Source organism: Chionomys nivalis, chromosome 4 (genome assembly GCF_950005125.1).
Source record: "Chionomys nivalis chromosome 4, mChiNiv1.1, whole genome shotgun sequence".
Lineage (NCBI taxonomy): Eukaryota > Metazoa > Chordata > Mammalia > Rodentia > Cricetidae > Chionomys > Chionomys nivalis.
This window is the reverse complement of record NC_080089.1, coordinates 119890349-119906470: the sequence shown is the minus strand read 5'-3', so window position 1 is coordinate 119906470 and position 16122 is coordinate 119890349.

The following is a 16122-nucleotide window of genomic DNA, read 5'->3' as shown; positions in this document are numbered from 1 at the left end:
TAGGAACCAGGTGTGTTGAAATTCAAGGACCGTGTTGAGCTGGCACTGCCCTTTGCCAGTCCTAGGAGAGAAGACCCTGCTCCCTCACTGTCCACTGTAGTCAAAGTGCTGGGAGAGCTGGCCCTGATGCCTTGGGTGTAGAAGAGCTGGCTCTGACCCTCACTTGAAGAACGTCATCCTCAGTGGCCTGGACTGATCAAATCAGCCACCATCCAGACCCACATCCAGAGTTTTGAGTTGGCCCACCCCAGCATCTACCCCATTTATGACCTGCCAAATCATATGAAGGGACTGGTCCTGCAGAAACATAGCCACAGGATCTCCATGACTCTGAGCAACAGTGGGTATCTAGGAGGAGTTTCAGAGAGGGTCCAGCACTGATGGTGTCCCAGAAGCCAGAGGCCTTGAACCAGACCAATAATGCATTTCAGTGAGCATTTGCAAAAAACCAAAACCAAACAACAAACCTGAGTGGACAAAAATGTATCCTTTATGACACACTGCCCCTCAAAATGTCACTAAGGAGAGGTGGGAAAGATGGGGGAGCAAAGTGACTTTGCTTGTTTTTTGTTTTGTTTTTAATTAATATTTTTTAAAAATATCATTTGGGTAGGACACTATTGGAGATAAGGGCAGATGTAGAGGGAATGGGAAATGAGCAGGATTAGGTACATGAAGTGAAATTCTCAAAGAATAAATTAAAAATTATTTTAATAAAAAAGAAGGAAATAAAATGGTAGTGGCGTAAGGAGGCCATTTTGACAGCCTATGGAGACTCCACCATTTTCCCTGTGCAGAGACATCCATGAAAGGAAGGTTTAAAAGGCACATAGAATTTGAGACATTTTGCTAAAAATAATAGTAGTAATAATAATCTCAACCACATTGCTGCCTGATCCATTATTAGATTCAAGGTTTGAGTACAAACTTCACTCAGAGATGTCTTTGGAATCTCAAGTACATGGAAATGTATTAGAAACAGCTTGGATTCCTAAGAAGGCATAGACCCAGTAGAGTTTTATGCCCAAAATCCATCAGGATGTACGATCTCAGGCAGCAAAGGTTAAGGTCAGTGAAAGAAATCAAAAAAGGAAAAAGGGAACATTGTGAGATCTCTCCAGACTTGCTAACAAGTATTTCATAAAGTACTTCTCCATATCCAGAGAGTGGATGGTCAGGGAACTCATTTTTCCATCAGCTCTTGCCCCTCCCAGGAAAATCTTGCCCCCTCTGAGCAGCAAGACTGCTTCAAAGTCATCTCTGTGGGTGAGAAGTGTTGTGGAGGAGTCCTGGTACAGGCAGTGAGGGGCATGAACCAGGCCTAGCATGCGAACTTTTGGGCCTCATCTATGTGAGGTTAACTGGAGCCCATGAAGATGCCAGCAGTTGGACATGGTGCCACAACATGTCCAGAAAGCTTCGAAAAAATACCCTGAAACCTTCAAACAGTACCCAATGAGGTTATATCATCACAAGTGATGCTATCTTTAATTCCAGGAGCTGAAGAACAGAGAAGCTGCTACCTTAGCTGATTATCACAAGAGATAAAGTGCAATAACTTGGTGACAACATCGCTATGAACACATCCCTGAGATGATATAGCAAACACCAAACCTAACTCCCAACCAACCTCAGTGGGAAACAAACAACTCATTAGCACATTTTACTTGCCAAAAAGTGGCCACAGGAACCGTTGAACAAAGACAGAGAAGAGGAGTGATTGTATTTTAACTGTGACATGAAATGTAAAACTCAGAGCAGTCGTTGTCAGTGATATATTTGCAACTTAACAGCTCCTTTTAAAATAAAACCTCAGAGTATCCTTATATCCAGGCAATTTTTCTCTGTAATGAGGGCAACTCTGTGGTGTGACTAGGTAGTTTATTTGAGTTTTTAGCTAACGTTGGACCACTCAGCATTTGTCTCACCCGTGTAGTAAACTGTCCTCTAATTTAATATTGTTTTACTAACCTAATAGTACTTTAGTGACTGCAATGAATGGGGCTTGTTCTTTTCTCTGGTTTGCCCATCTCTTTTAAAATCCAGGGTGTTCTATGCAGTAAGAATTTTACTTGTAATATCATTCTCTCCTACTTTTGTTTTCCTTTGCTTTTACTGCCTGACCTGGTAACATAACATTCTAAAGTTACTGTTTATAAAAATGATATTGCTGTTTAAGAAAGAAATTAGAAACAGCTATTCTCCACCTGCCCGCTCCCCCAGGCAGCAGCCACTCTCCTGTCTGTCCACTGCTGGTCTGGTGCTTGCCTTCATGTGGTAAGTGATAGGTGAGTCTCACTTTAAGCAACATGTAATGACTTCCTGTCCTTATAGTGTTAAGCTCATCACACTTCCTACCCATCCCCACATCCTCTCAACACCGTTATTTGGCAGTTTCTGGTTAATCACTAAGTTTTGTTCACGCTATTGCAACTGTGTTAGTATCAAGCTCCTTGACTTGCTGTTTCATGTTCCTAAAGTTAATGGGGGACTCTCCCCCCACAATTTAATTAGCTTCTATATTCATATTTAGCAAAACTCTTCTACATTTCTCCAGTTTAATCTGTTATGGACCCAACAATAATCTTCCAAAATCCTCAAAATTCCCAGTTCCTTGTTTCCTCTGATTGGCTGCTCAGAGTCCTTAGATTCCTCTTTTCCACGCTTCTGTGCAGAAAAACAAAACAATAACAACAGCAACAAAAAACATGACCTCTGTTTTGCTGAACTGTGTATTTTGTCTCTTACTGAGAAAATGTAAATTGGAGATAAATTTTTTTAAGTCCTTACATCTCTAAGTATGTCCATATTCTGCCTGTAACATATCTAATAATTTGGCTCTCACAGTAACACCGCCCAACCATCATCCTTTATCATGCAAAGTGCTGTTGAGAACTCAACGTTATGTCTCTATGTCTCCTACTGTCTGTCTTTTTTTTTTTTTTAAATAACTCTCATCAGTTCCAAGGAATCTGGCTCTATGCTCATTTATCTTACCAGGAATCTGGAGCCTGTTCATTACGAAGACCCTTGACTCTGTCCTGTTCTGGAGACTTCCCTGAATCACTTCTTCTACTGCCTTGTGATAATATCCTTGCCAAAATTTTTTTTAATATTTTCAAACTTCCTAGTAAAATATTTTAAACTATCTAATTTTATGACTACTAATTTTTCTCTTATCTTCCCATGGACATTCTTCTAAAAGTGATAATATTAAACAATGGTTAAGGCATGGGCTCTTATGCCAGATGCTAGCTTCAAATTCCATTTCATGCCCACAGATGGAATAATGTTATGCTTGCTTCTACAAGAAAGAATTCTGAGGCTGTTATGGACTCCAGGGGAGACTGGTTGACTACTTATGGGCCACCAGGTTGCCAATACACTCAGTTGTTTACTCTGAACTGACAACCTTCTGACCTACTTTATAAAAAAAAAGGAGCAGTCAAACAGTATAGACTCATAGAGGAAAGTGTCCTCACAGAACCAAATCCATAAAACTTATGAAGGCACCATGGCAGACCATTCATACCAACTTTAGCCTTGATTCCAACCTACTGCCACCCTTGGGCTCATGTGCTCACAATAAGTTTACTAGAGTAATCTGCCTGAGGATCTACCCATTCTTGCCTAGCCTGAGGACTGTTCTTTGCTTTTGTCAGCCTTTGGTAAATTATCTTTCACAGCCCCTCTCAGGGGCAGTCCTCAAGAACAATAGAAAAGAAATCAAATAAGTACTGTTTTTTTTTTTTACTTATTTATTTATTTTTATTCTTTTTTAATTAAAATTTCCACCTGCTCCCCATTTCCCATTTCCCTCCCCTCCTCCCAAATATTGCCCTCCCCCCACTTCCCTCCCCCTATCCCCACTCCTCTTCTCCTCCCCCCACTCCATTCCCCCTCCCTCTCGTTACTGAAGAGCAGTCCAAATTCCCTGCCCTGCGGGAAGACCAAGGTCCTTCTATCTACGTCCAGAAAGGTGAGCGTCCAAACAGGCTAAGCTCCCACAAAGCCAGTTCATGTATTAGGATCGAAACCTAGTGCCATTGTCCTTGGCTTCTCATCAGTCTTCATTGACCGCCATGCTCAGAGAGTCCGGAATCAACCCATGCTTATTCAGTCCCAGACCAGCTGGCCTTGGTGGGCTCCCAATAAATCAGTTCCACTGTCACAGTGGGTGGGTGCATCCCTCGTGGTCCTGATTTTTTGCTCATGTTCTCCCTCCTTCTGCTCCTCATTTGGACCTTAAGAGCTCAGACCGTTGCTCCAAATTGAGACTCTGTCTCTACCTCGATCCATCGCCAGATGAAGGTTCTAAGGTGATATGCAAGATATTCATCAGTATAGGATAGGGTCATTTCAGGTTCCCTCTCCTTAGTTGCCCAAGGTACCAGCTGGGGACATATTCCTGGACACCTGCGAACCCCTCAAGAGTCAAGTCTCTTGCTAACCCTAAGATGGCTCCCTTAGGATATATACTTCGCTGCTCCCGTATCCATCCTTCCTATATCCCAACCATCCCAATCCTCCGAGCTCCTCCCATCCTCCCCTTCTCATATTTCTCATCCCATTTCCCCTTTGCCCCATGCCACCTCACCCGCAAGTTCCCAGTTTTTGCCCTGGAATCTTGTCTACTTCCCCCTCTCCATGCGGATGACTATATGATTTTCTTTGGGTTCACTTTCTTATTTAGCTTCTATAGGATCACACATTGTATGCTTAATGTCTTTTATTTTATGGCTAGAAACCGATTATGAGTGAGTACATCCCATGTTCCTCTTTTTGAGTCTGGGATACCTCACTCAGGATAGTGTTTTCTATTTCCATCCATTTGCACGCAAAATTCGAGAAGTCATTGTTTTTTACTGCTGAGTAGTACTCTAATATGTATATATTCCACACTTTCTTCATCCATTCCTCCATTGAAGGGCATCTAGGTTGTTTCCAGGTTTTGGCTATTACAAACAATGCTGCTATGAACATAGTTGAACAGATACTTTTGTCATTTGATGTGGCATCTCTTGGGTATATTCCCAATAGTGGTATTACTGGATCTTGGGGTAGGTTGATCCCAAATTTCCTGAGAAATCGCCACACTGATTTCCAAAGTGGTTGCACAAGTTTGCATTCCCACCAGCAATGAATGAGTGTGCCTCTTTCTCCACAACCTCTCCAGCAAAGGCTATCATTGGTGTTCTTGATTTTAGCCATTCTGACAGGTGTAAGATGGTATCTCAAAGTTGTTTTAATTTGCATTTCCCTTATCGCTAAGGAGGTTGAGCATGACCTTAGGTGTCTTTTGGCCATTTGAATTTCTTCTGTTGAGAATTCTCTGTTCAGATCAGTGCCCCATTTTTTTATTGGGTTCATTAGCATTTTAAAGTTTAGTTTCTTGAGTTCTTTATATATTTTGGTGATCAGACCTTTGTCTGTTGCAGGGTTGGTGAAGATCTTCTCCCAGTCAGTGGGTTGCCTTTTTGTCTTAGTGACAGTGTCCTTTGCTTTACAGAAGCTACTCAGTTTCAGGAGGTCCCATTTATTCAATGTTGCCCTTAATGTCTGTGCTGCTGGGGATAAACGTAGGAAGTGATCTCCTGTACCCATATGTTGTAGAGTACTTCCAACTTTTTCTTCTATCAGGTTCAGTGTGTTCAGACTAATATTGAGGTCTTTAATCCATTTGGACTTGAGTTTTGTGCATGGTGATAGATATGGATCTATTTTCATTCTTCTACACGTTGACAACCAGTTCTGCCAGCACCATTTGTTGAAGATGCTCTCTTTTTTCCATTGAATACTTTTAGCTCCTTTATCAAAAATTAGGTGTTCATAAGTTTGTGGGTTAAAATCAGGGTCTTCTACTCGGTTCTATTGGTCGACTTCTCTGTTTTTATGCCAATACCAAACTGTTTTCAATACTGAGGCTCTGTAATAGAGTTTGAGGTCAGGGATGGTAATGCCTCCAGACGATCCTTTATTATATAAGATTGTTTTGGCTATCCTGGGTTTTTTGTTTCTCCATATAAAGTTGATTATTGTCCTCTCAAGATCTGTGAAGAATTTTGATGGGATTTTAATGGGGATTGCATTGAATCTATAAATTGCCCTTGGTAGAATTGCCATTTTTACTATGTTGATCCTCCCTATCCAAGAGCAAGGGAGATCCTTCCATTTTCTGGTATCCTCCTCAATTTCTTTCTTCATTGACTTAAAGTTCTTGTCAAATAGATCCTTTACTTCCTTGGTTAGGGTTACCCCAAGATATTTTATGCTATTTGTGGCTATCGTGAAGGGTGATGCTTCTCTGATTTCCATCTCTGCTTCCTTATCCTTTGTGTATAGGAGGGCAACTGATTTTTTGGAATTGATCTTGTATCCTGCAACGCTACTAAAGGTGTTTATCAGCTGAAGGAGTTCTTTGCTGGAGTTTTTGGGGTCGCTTATGTACACTATCATATCGTCTGCAAATAATGAAAGTTTAACTTCTTCCTTTCCGATTTGAATCCCTTTGATCCCCTTATGTTGTCTTATTGCTATTGCTAGAATTTCAAGCACTATATTAAAGAGGTATGGAGAGAGTGGACAACCTTGTCGTGTTCCTGATTTTAGTGGAATAGCTTTGAGTTTCTCTCCATTTAATTTGATGTTAGCTGACGGCTTGCTATAAATAGCTTTTATTATAGTTAGGAACGACCCTTGTATTCCTAATCTCTCTAAGACCTTTATCATTAAGGGATGTTGAATTTTGTCAAATGCTTTTTCAGCATCTAATGAAATGATCATATGGTTTTTTTCTTTCAGTTTATTTATATGATGGATTACATTGATAGATTTTCGTATGTTGAACCAGCCCTGCATCTCTGGGATGAAGCCTACTTGATCATAATGGATAATTTTTCTGATGTGTTCTTGGATTCGGTTTGCCAGTATTTTATTGAGTATTTTTGCGTCGATGTTCATGAGTGAGATTGGCCTGTAGTTCTCTTTCTTGGTTGTGTCTTTGTGTGGTTTTGGTATCAGAGTAACTTCAGCTTCATAAAAGGAATTTGGCAATGACTTCTCTGTTTCAATATTGTGAAATACATTAAGGAGTATAGGTATTAGGTCTTCTTGGAAGTTCTGGTAGAATTCTGCATTGAAGCCATCTGGACCTGGGCTTTTTTTGGTGGGGAGGTTTTTTATAACAACTTCTAATTCTTCGCGACTAACAGGTCTATTTAGATTGTTCACCTGGTCCTGGTTTAACTTTGGTATATGGTACTTATCTAAAAAAGTGTCCATTTCTATAACATTTTCCAATTTTGTGGCATACAGATTTTTGTAGTAAGATCTAATGATTCTCTGAATTTCCTCTGAGTCTGTGGTTATGTCTCCCTTTTCGTTTCTGATTTTGTTAATTTGCGTATTCTCTCTCCGCCGTTTGATTAGTTTGGATAGGGGTTTATCAATCTTATTGATTTTCTCCATGAACCAGCTTTTTGTTTCATTGATTCTTTGGATTGTTTTCTGTGTTTCTATTTTGTTGATTTCAGCCCTCAATTTGAATATTTCCAGTCTTCTACTTCTCCTAGGTGAGTCTGCTTCTTTTTTTTCTAAAGCTTTCAGGTGGGCTATTAAGTCTCCAATGTGTGCTTTCTCCGTTTTCTTTAAGTGGGCACTTAATGCTATGAATTTTCCTCTTAGCACTGCTTTCATAGTGTCCCATAGGTTTGAGTATGTTGAGTCTTCGTTTTCATTGAATTCAAGAAAGACTTTAATTTCTTTCTTTATTTCTTCCTTGATCCAGGTGAGGTTCAGTAGTTGACTGTCCAGTTTCCATGAGTTCATAGGCTTTCTGGGGATAGCATTGTTGTTGAATTCTAACTTTAATCCATGGTGATCTGATAAGACACAGGTGGTTACCGATATTTTTTTGTAACTGTGTAAGTTTGCTTTGTTACCGAGTATGTGGTCTATTTTCGAGAAGGTTCCATGAGCTGCAGAGAAGAAGGTATATTCTTTCCTATTTGGGTGGAATGTTCTATAGATGTCTGTTAAGTCCATTTGATTCATTACCTCCCTTAATCCTCTTATTTCTCTGTTAGGTTTCTGTTTGATTGACCTGTCCATTGGTGAGAGAGGAGTGTTGAAATCTCCTACTATTAGTGTGTGTGGTTTGATGACTGCCTTGAGTTTTAGTAACGTTTCTTTTACATAAGTGGGTGCTTTTATATTAGGGGCATATATATTCAGGATTGAGATTTCATCCTGGTGAATTGTTCCTGTTATGAGTAAAAAATGTCCATCTCCATCTCTTTTGATTGATTTTAGTTTGAAGTCAACTTTCTTAGAAATTAGTATGGCCACACCTGCTTGTTTCTTAGGTCCGTTTGCTTGATAAACTTTTTCCCAGCCCTTTACTCTGAGTAGATGTCTGTCTTTGTGGTTGAGGTGTGTTTCTTGTAAGCAGCAGAATGTTGGATCCTGTTTTCGTATCCAATCTCTTAGCCTGTGCCTCTTTATAGGTGAGTTGAGTCCATTGATATTAAGTGATATTAATGACCAGTGGTTGTTAACTCCGGTCATTTTTCCTTTCTTTCTTTCTTTCTTTCCTTTGGTAGTAGAGTTTGTGTGTTTCCCTTCTTCAAGTTGTGCTGGTGAAGGGTCTTTAGATGTCTGAGTTATTGTGGGCATTGTTGGACTCCTTGGTTTGTGATTTTCCTTCTATTACTTTCTGAAGGGCTGGATTTGTGGCTACGTATTGTTTAAATTTGTTTTTATCCTGGAAAACTTTGTTTTCTCCATTTATAGTGAACGAAAGCTTGGCTGGGTATAGTAGTCTGGGCTTGCATCCATGGTTTCGTAGTTTCTGCAGTATATCTATCCAGGACCTTCTGGCTTTCATGGTTTCCATAGAGAAATCAGGTGTAAGTCTGATAGGTTTACCTTTATAGGTAACTTGACCTTTTTCCTTTGCAGCTCTTAATATTCTTTCTTTATTCTGTATGTTTTGTGTTTTGATTATTATATGGCGAGGAGATGTTTTTTTTTGATCCAGTCGATTTGGTGTTCTGTATGCTTCTTGGACCTTCAAAGGAATATCTTTCTTAAGGTTGGGAAAGTTTTCTTCTATAATTTTATTAAATATATTTTCTGGACCATTGAGCTGTACTTCTTCTCCTTCTTCTATCCCTATTATTCTTAGGTTTGGTCTTTTTATTGTGTCCCAGATTTCCTGAATGTTTTGTGATGAGAATTTGTTGGTTATGCTGTTTTCTTTGATGAGAGTGTTTATTTTCTCTATGGTATCTTCAGTGTCTGAGATTCTTTCTTCTATCTCTTGTAATCTGTTGGTGGTACTTGTCTCTGTAGTTCCTGTTCGTTTATTCAAATTTTCCATCTCCATCCTTCCCTCAGTTTGTGTTTTCTTTATTACTTCCACTTCGTTCTTCAAGTCTTGAACCGTTTCCCTTACCTGTTTGATTACTTTTTCTTGTTTCTCTTGGTTTTCTTGGGTACCTTTGAGATATTTATTCATTTCCTCTACCTTTTTGTTTGTAATCTCTAATTGGTTGTGGCAGTTTTTCACCTCCTGTTTAAGGTCCTCTATTATTTTCATAAAATTCACTTTTGAGTCGAATTCTTCTAATTCTTCTGTATTAGGGTTTAGACTTCTCATTTCGGGATTCCTGGATCCTGGTGATGTCACGTTGCCATTCAAGTTGTTGGGGGAATTCTTGCATTGGCGCCTGCCCATCTTTTCCTTCAAATGGAGCCAGGAGAGGCCTGATGTCTTGGACCAGTCTTTGCTGTGACTAACTCTCTAGGTGTATCTCCTCAGTGTAGGGGCAGGAACCGTTCCCTTCCAGGTGAACTCCTCAACACCAAAACATGGATGTGTGGTATTCCAATGACCCGCGTAAAGAAGGCCGAATGCAAGGGGTCGGGCGGGGTCCAGTAGAACACAGGTGACACTGCAGTACAAGCTGGAGGTGCCTGCGCTCCCTTTCGGGGGTTGCTGAGGCCTGCCCGCTGCTCTGGTTGGGTAGCCTTAGTGTAGGGGCGTTTGTGCTCTCTACCGGGACCGTCCGCCCCAGGATAGTACACACTCACCCGTCCCGATGAAACTTCTTGGCACCTACACAGGAACTCCTGGATGCCCCAATGAGCCAGGGACTAATGGAAGTAGGGCGCAGGCAGAGCAGGTCCAGCAGATCACAGCAGAGACTGCAGCCCCAGCAGCAGGGGCCCGCTTTCCCTGGCGGGGACCTTGAGGCCTGCCCTCTAGTCAGGGACTCACTGCTCTGGGTTGGTAGCCTTAGTGAAATGGCAGGAAACTGTTCCACAGCTAAGGACCTTGCAGACAAGGCAGGTTTGGGGGTGGGGGTGGGGGCGGGTGTGTAGGAGAGCAAGCCCTGCAGCAGGAGCTGGGGGAGGGGTGTTTGTGCTCTCTACCGGGACAGTCCGCCCCAGGATAGCACACACTCACCCGTCCCGATGAAACTTCTCGGCACCTACACAGGAACTCCTGGATGCCCCAATGAGCCAGGGACTAAGGGAAGTAGGGCGCAGGCAGAGCAGGTCCAGCAGATCACAGCAGAGACTGCAGCCCCAGCAGCAGGGGCCCGCTTTCCCTGGCGGGGACCTTGAGGCCTGCCCTCTGGTCAGGGACTCACTGCTCTGGGTTGGTAGCCTTAGTGAAATGGCAGGAAACTGTTCCACAGCTAAGGACCTTGCAGACAAGGCAGGTTTGGGGGTGGGGGTGGGGGCGGGTGTGTAGGAGAGCAAGCCCTGCAGCAGGAGCTGGGGGAGGGGTGTTTGTGCTCTCTACCTGGACAGTCCGCCCCAGGATAGCACACACTCACCCGTCCCGATGAAACTTCTCGGCACCTACCATAAGTACTGTTTTTTAAACCACTATTTGCAGACATATTGTTATACAGTCATGGATTGTCTATACCATTCCATCTCCAGTCCTTAATCTGACCTTATGATCCTCCCTGAAACAGAAGACTGGTATTTTCTTTGGGTTTACCTGACATCTTCAGCTATGTGTTCAACAACACATTCAGAGGTTTTGTTACCTCTACTGTCCAGATTCACTCAGCACAATTCTGATGACAGTTTCCCTTTGGATGATGAGAGGTCCCTGCAGACTAGAATGGAGCAAATTATACAGTAATATCCTAATTCTGTAGCAAAACAGTGAAGTGTTTTCTGGGACTGTGGGTGTGGACTGGTAATAGAACCATTGCCTAGCATGTGAAAAGTCTGAACTCAGTGAAATGACAATGGAAAGTGAAAGACAAAGGGACAAGGGATGGAAGAAAGGAAGGAGGGACAGAAGGAGGGAGGGGAGAGGGAGGAAGGGAAGAAGGAAGGAGAAAAAAAGAAAAAGAAAGGTAAAACAAGGAAAGGGTGCCCAGCAGTGGAAAGACAGCTGCTTCTTCAGGTAGCCTTCTTCTACAAACACCCAACATATAAAAATTTTTCTTGATCAGAGGGAAAAATAAATCCCTCAAAAAAGTCAAGAAAACCAAACCATGCAAAAAAAAAAAAAAACTAACCATAGTAAGAGTTTATGATAGAGGTTACCTTAGTGGGAAAATTAATATAGGTAGAAGCAAGATATGGTGTTCTCCCCACACTTGATAAAGCAGGGGCTGCAGAGAATAGGAAATAAGAAAAAGAAAATGTCACACAGATAGTTTCTCTTGAAGAACCATATAGATTGTGGCTTAGGTTAATGATTAAGAAAAACAGTTGAGAAAGGTTTCTGTAAAGCAAAGGACATGGTCAACAAGACAAAACAGCAGGCTACAGAATGGGAAAAGATCTTCACCAACCCCACATCAGCAGAGGGCTGATCTCCAAAATATACAAAGAACTCAAGAAATTGGCCATCAAAAGAACAAATAATCAAATAAAAAAATGGAGTACAGACCTAAACAGAGAATTCTCAACAGAGAAATCTAAAATGGCTGAAAGACACTTAAGGAAATGCTCAACATCCTTAACCATCAGAGAAATGCAAATCAAAACAACTCTGAGATTCCATCTTACACCTGTAAGAATGGCCAAGATCAAAAACACTGATGACAACTTATGCTTGTGGGGAAAAGGGAACACTCCTGCATTGCTGGTGGAAAGTGCAAGCTGGTACAGCCCCTTTGGATGTCAGTATGGTGATTTCTCAGAAAATTAGGAAAAAAACTTTCTTCAAGACCCAGCAATAACACTTTTGGGTATGTACCCAAAGGATGCTCAATCGTACCTCAAGGACATTGCTCAACTATGTTCATAGCAGCATTGTTTGTCATAGCCAGAACCTGGAAACAACCTAAATGCTCCTCTACCAAAGAATGGATTAGGAATATGTGGTACATCTACACAATGGAGTACTATACAGCAGAAAAAATAATGACATATTAAAATTTGCAGGCAAATGGATGACTCTAGAAAACATCATATTGAATGAGGTAACCCAGACCCAGAAAGATAAATATCATTATGTACTCACTCATAAGTAGTTTTTAGACATAAAACAAAACAAAAAAACCTACAATTCACAATCCCAGAGAAACTAGACAGCAATGAGGACCCTAAGAGAGACATACATAGATCTAATCTACATGAGAAGTAGAAAAAGACAAGATCTCCTGAGTAAACTGGGAGCATGGGGACAATGGGAGAGGGTTGAAGGGGAGGGGAGAGGAAGGAAGGGAAGCAGAGAAAAATGTATAGCTCAATAAAATCAATAAAAAAGAAAAACAGTTGAGTCCCAGAAGCATAGATAGCTCAAGTTCTTTTAATATTAATGTTGGGAGATGTGTTTACAGGTTTTGGTGTGCATCATAGCTAAAACAGAGCTTTAAAATATGACTTAACATTAGATTAAGATATTTTAGTTAGTAGCTTTGAGGTTGAAAAAAAAAAGCCCAAGAAGGCAATCTAAAGTTTAGAAAGGCACATAGTTGTGTGAGGGACTCAAAAGGTCAAGGAATGAGAACAAAGCAGCCAAATTGTTATTGGCTGACGTGCCTTTCTTGCTAGGATTGATTGGTGAACAAAGATGACAATTAACTCCTTGTACTCATTTCTGCCCTCAGCTACCTGATATGAAAAACTGTTGATGAATGGGTATGCACCCTGAGGATTTAAAATAGAAATGACTGTTTTACGTATATAAAAGTTTAGGTTTGTGATTCTTTTAAGATTCTTTATTAGATCACCTTTTTAAAAAAAATTATAATACTATTTGGCCAATGGCTTAGGTATATTCCTATCTATCTCTTATAACTTAAATTCATTTCTATTAATCTGTGTATTCCCACTAGGTTGTAGTCTACCGGTAAGGTTCTAGGTGGGGGTCATTTTCCTTAAGCAGCTACATGGCATCTCCTTGACTCCACCTACTCTCTCTATCTCTGTTCGGATTTCCCTCCTGGCTTTACTCTGCTAAACCATTGGCCAAAACAGTTTCTTTATTAACCAATGGTAATAAAACATATTCATAGCATACAGAGGGGAATTTCACATCAAATTTCCAAAAATTCAATGCTCATAGAATTTAACTAAATGCTGTTCTGATTGTTTAGCATAGTCTCAACCATTAGATTACCTTTTAAGATAATAAAATGGTTGGTCCTTTCTTTGTAACTGCAAAATGGATGCTGCCAGTAAAAGAACTGGCTGAGAAAATACCTTGCTTGCTTAAATTCTGTTAATCTATAACAAGTTGCTTGGACATGAATATATGAGGGTTCTTGGAACAATTTGTTTTTCATCTATAATACATAGGATGTTTAATCATGTAAGGGAAACGAAAAAGATGTTTTTGTACTTGTATTCATTATAATCATTCACCTGAAAAAAATAGATTGTAACTACATTGTAATTTTTATATTGGCTGGAAGATTTTGTTAGAATGTATAAACTATAAAGGAAAAATAAATAAGAGAGAGAGAACAGAGAAAGACCCTAAGAATGTATCTGTGTTTTCCGTTTTCACCAGCCACAGAGAGTTGAGTTTAGCCCCCTCACCAGACCCTGAGAATTAAGTTTTACTCCCTCAGATAGAAAAGTCAAGTTGACAGCTGGGAGGTGGTAGCCCTTGCTTTTAATCCCAGCACTTGGGAGGATCTATGTGAGTTTGAGGCTGACATGGTCTACAGAATGAGTGCCAGGACAGGCTCCAAAGTTACAAAGAGAAACCCTGTCTGAAAAAAACAAATAAACAAACAAACAAACACACACACACACACACACACACAAAAAGAAAAAGAAAAGAAGAATCAAGTTGAGCAATAGTCTGTCAACTCTGCTGCCTCCCCTCAAATTCTGAGCTTCTGGAAACTAGAGTTCATGTCAGCAAGTAATTTGTTTTCTTGGTGATAGCCATTCTGACTAAAGTGAGATGAAATCTCAAAAAAAATTTAGTTCGCACAGCTAAAGATGTGAAAGTTTTCCCTTTTAGCAGTATATTAATTATTCCAGCACAGCTGACTGGGATCTAAATGGCAAACATTCTCTTGAATGGTACCATTGTACAGTTCCTCTTCAAAGTCACTTGAGCCTGGTTTTATGTAATTACATGCTTCTGTGAATTTGGAGGGGAGTCACACCTCTCAGTGCACCTCAAGGTGTACTGGATTTCCCCAGATCAATTTTTTTTCTTAAGTAATATATGGTCTAAATCTTAGGACCCCTATGATAAGGGAACATAGTCAGAGGCTTCTAGGTGCTTCTACTCACTAACTGTGGCCTTATGGTGTCCATATCCGTATTGCTTCTGGTAGACTAAAACATCCTGTCTTAGAGTCAAGGGTTGTATTTCAACCACAACTCTTCTCACCATCATGACAGAGGAAAAGTCCTCCAATCTTGTTTTTATGACAAGAGAAAGAGTGTAAGAAGTACTGCTTAAAAACCACATGGTAAGAAATTTCAGGATCAAAAAATTTGGGAAATGAAAGACAATACTTGCTACTGATGTTAGAAACACTAGTAGATGAATTGACTCAGACTTCTGAAAGCTAATAGGCAGATCTACAGAAGTCTGGTCAAGTTCCATGCCTGTTCAATGGACTCTGAGAGAAACTGAACAAGTGTAAAGGGAGTACAGCAAACCATAAGTTGTTCTTGGAAAAAGCCTGGAACATTTAAGAAGGCTGGAGCCAGGCGGTGGTGGCACACGCCTTTACTCCCAGCACTTGGGAGGCAGAAGCAGGTGGACCTCAGTGAGTTCAAGGCCAGCCTGGTCTTCAAGAGCTAGTTCTAGGACAGGCTCCAAGGCTACAGAGAAACCCTGTCACAAAAAAACAAAACAAAACAAAAAAAAGTGGAGATCTTGGCTGGAGGGGAGGAACTATGAAGTGCCTTTAGAGCATTAGGGACCAACTGGTAGCCCAGGATGGAAACTATGTTTACTCTGAGCAGAAAAAGTCTTGTCTGACTTTCAAAAACTAAATCATGGCTTATTAATGATAGGACTGACACAAGAGGCAACCACTGCTTAGTGAAGTTCACTTTCATCTTCCTGTATCTCACTGAACATGTCTACCTCTCAACTGAATTACAGAGGTCATAAAGTACATTTGCATAATTTAAAACACTTCTTTTTAATTTTTCTACAAATATTCATTCCTCTCCTAAGTCTCTCTTCTTATCCATTCCATGAGTCAATAAAGTTTATTACAACCCCTTTCACAACCCATTTCTTATGTTCCATATCAGGTCATAAAACACATGTATTATTTTTGCTATCTGATCAGTTCCTTCTTTTTGATAAATTTTAAATCATTTTTGTAAACTATAAGAGAATAAAATAAAAATAAAATATTATTTCTATCCTGATTACTTCAAGGAATCACAGGACCACTGGAAAACACAGATATTTGCTTTATGATTCATAACAGTAACAAAATTATAGTTATTATGTATCAAAGAAAATAAGTTTTGGTTGGGGGTCACCACAACATAAGGAATTATATTAAGGGGTCACAGAATTAGGAAAGTTGAGAACCATTTTTCTATAGTATCCCAAAAATGTCTTACTAACTGGAGAAGCCTTTTAAATACATGAAGGATTTCTAACATGCAAACTATAATACATGGTCACAGAAAGGTTCCAGTTGCTAGATG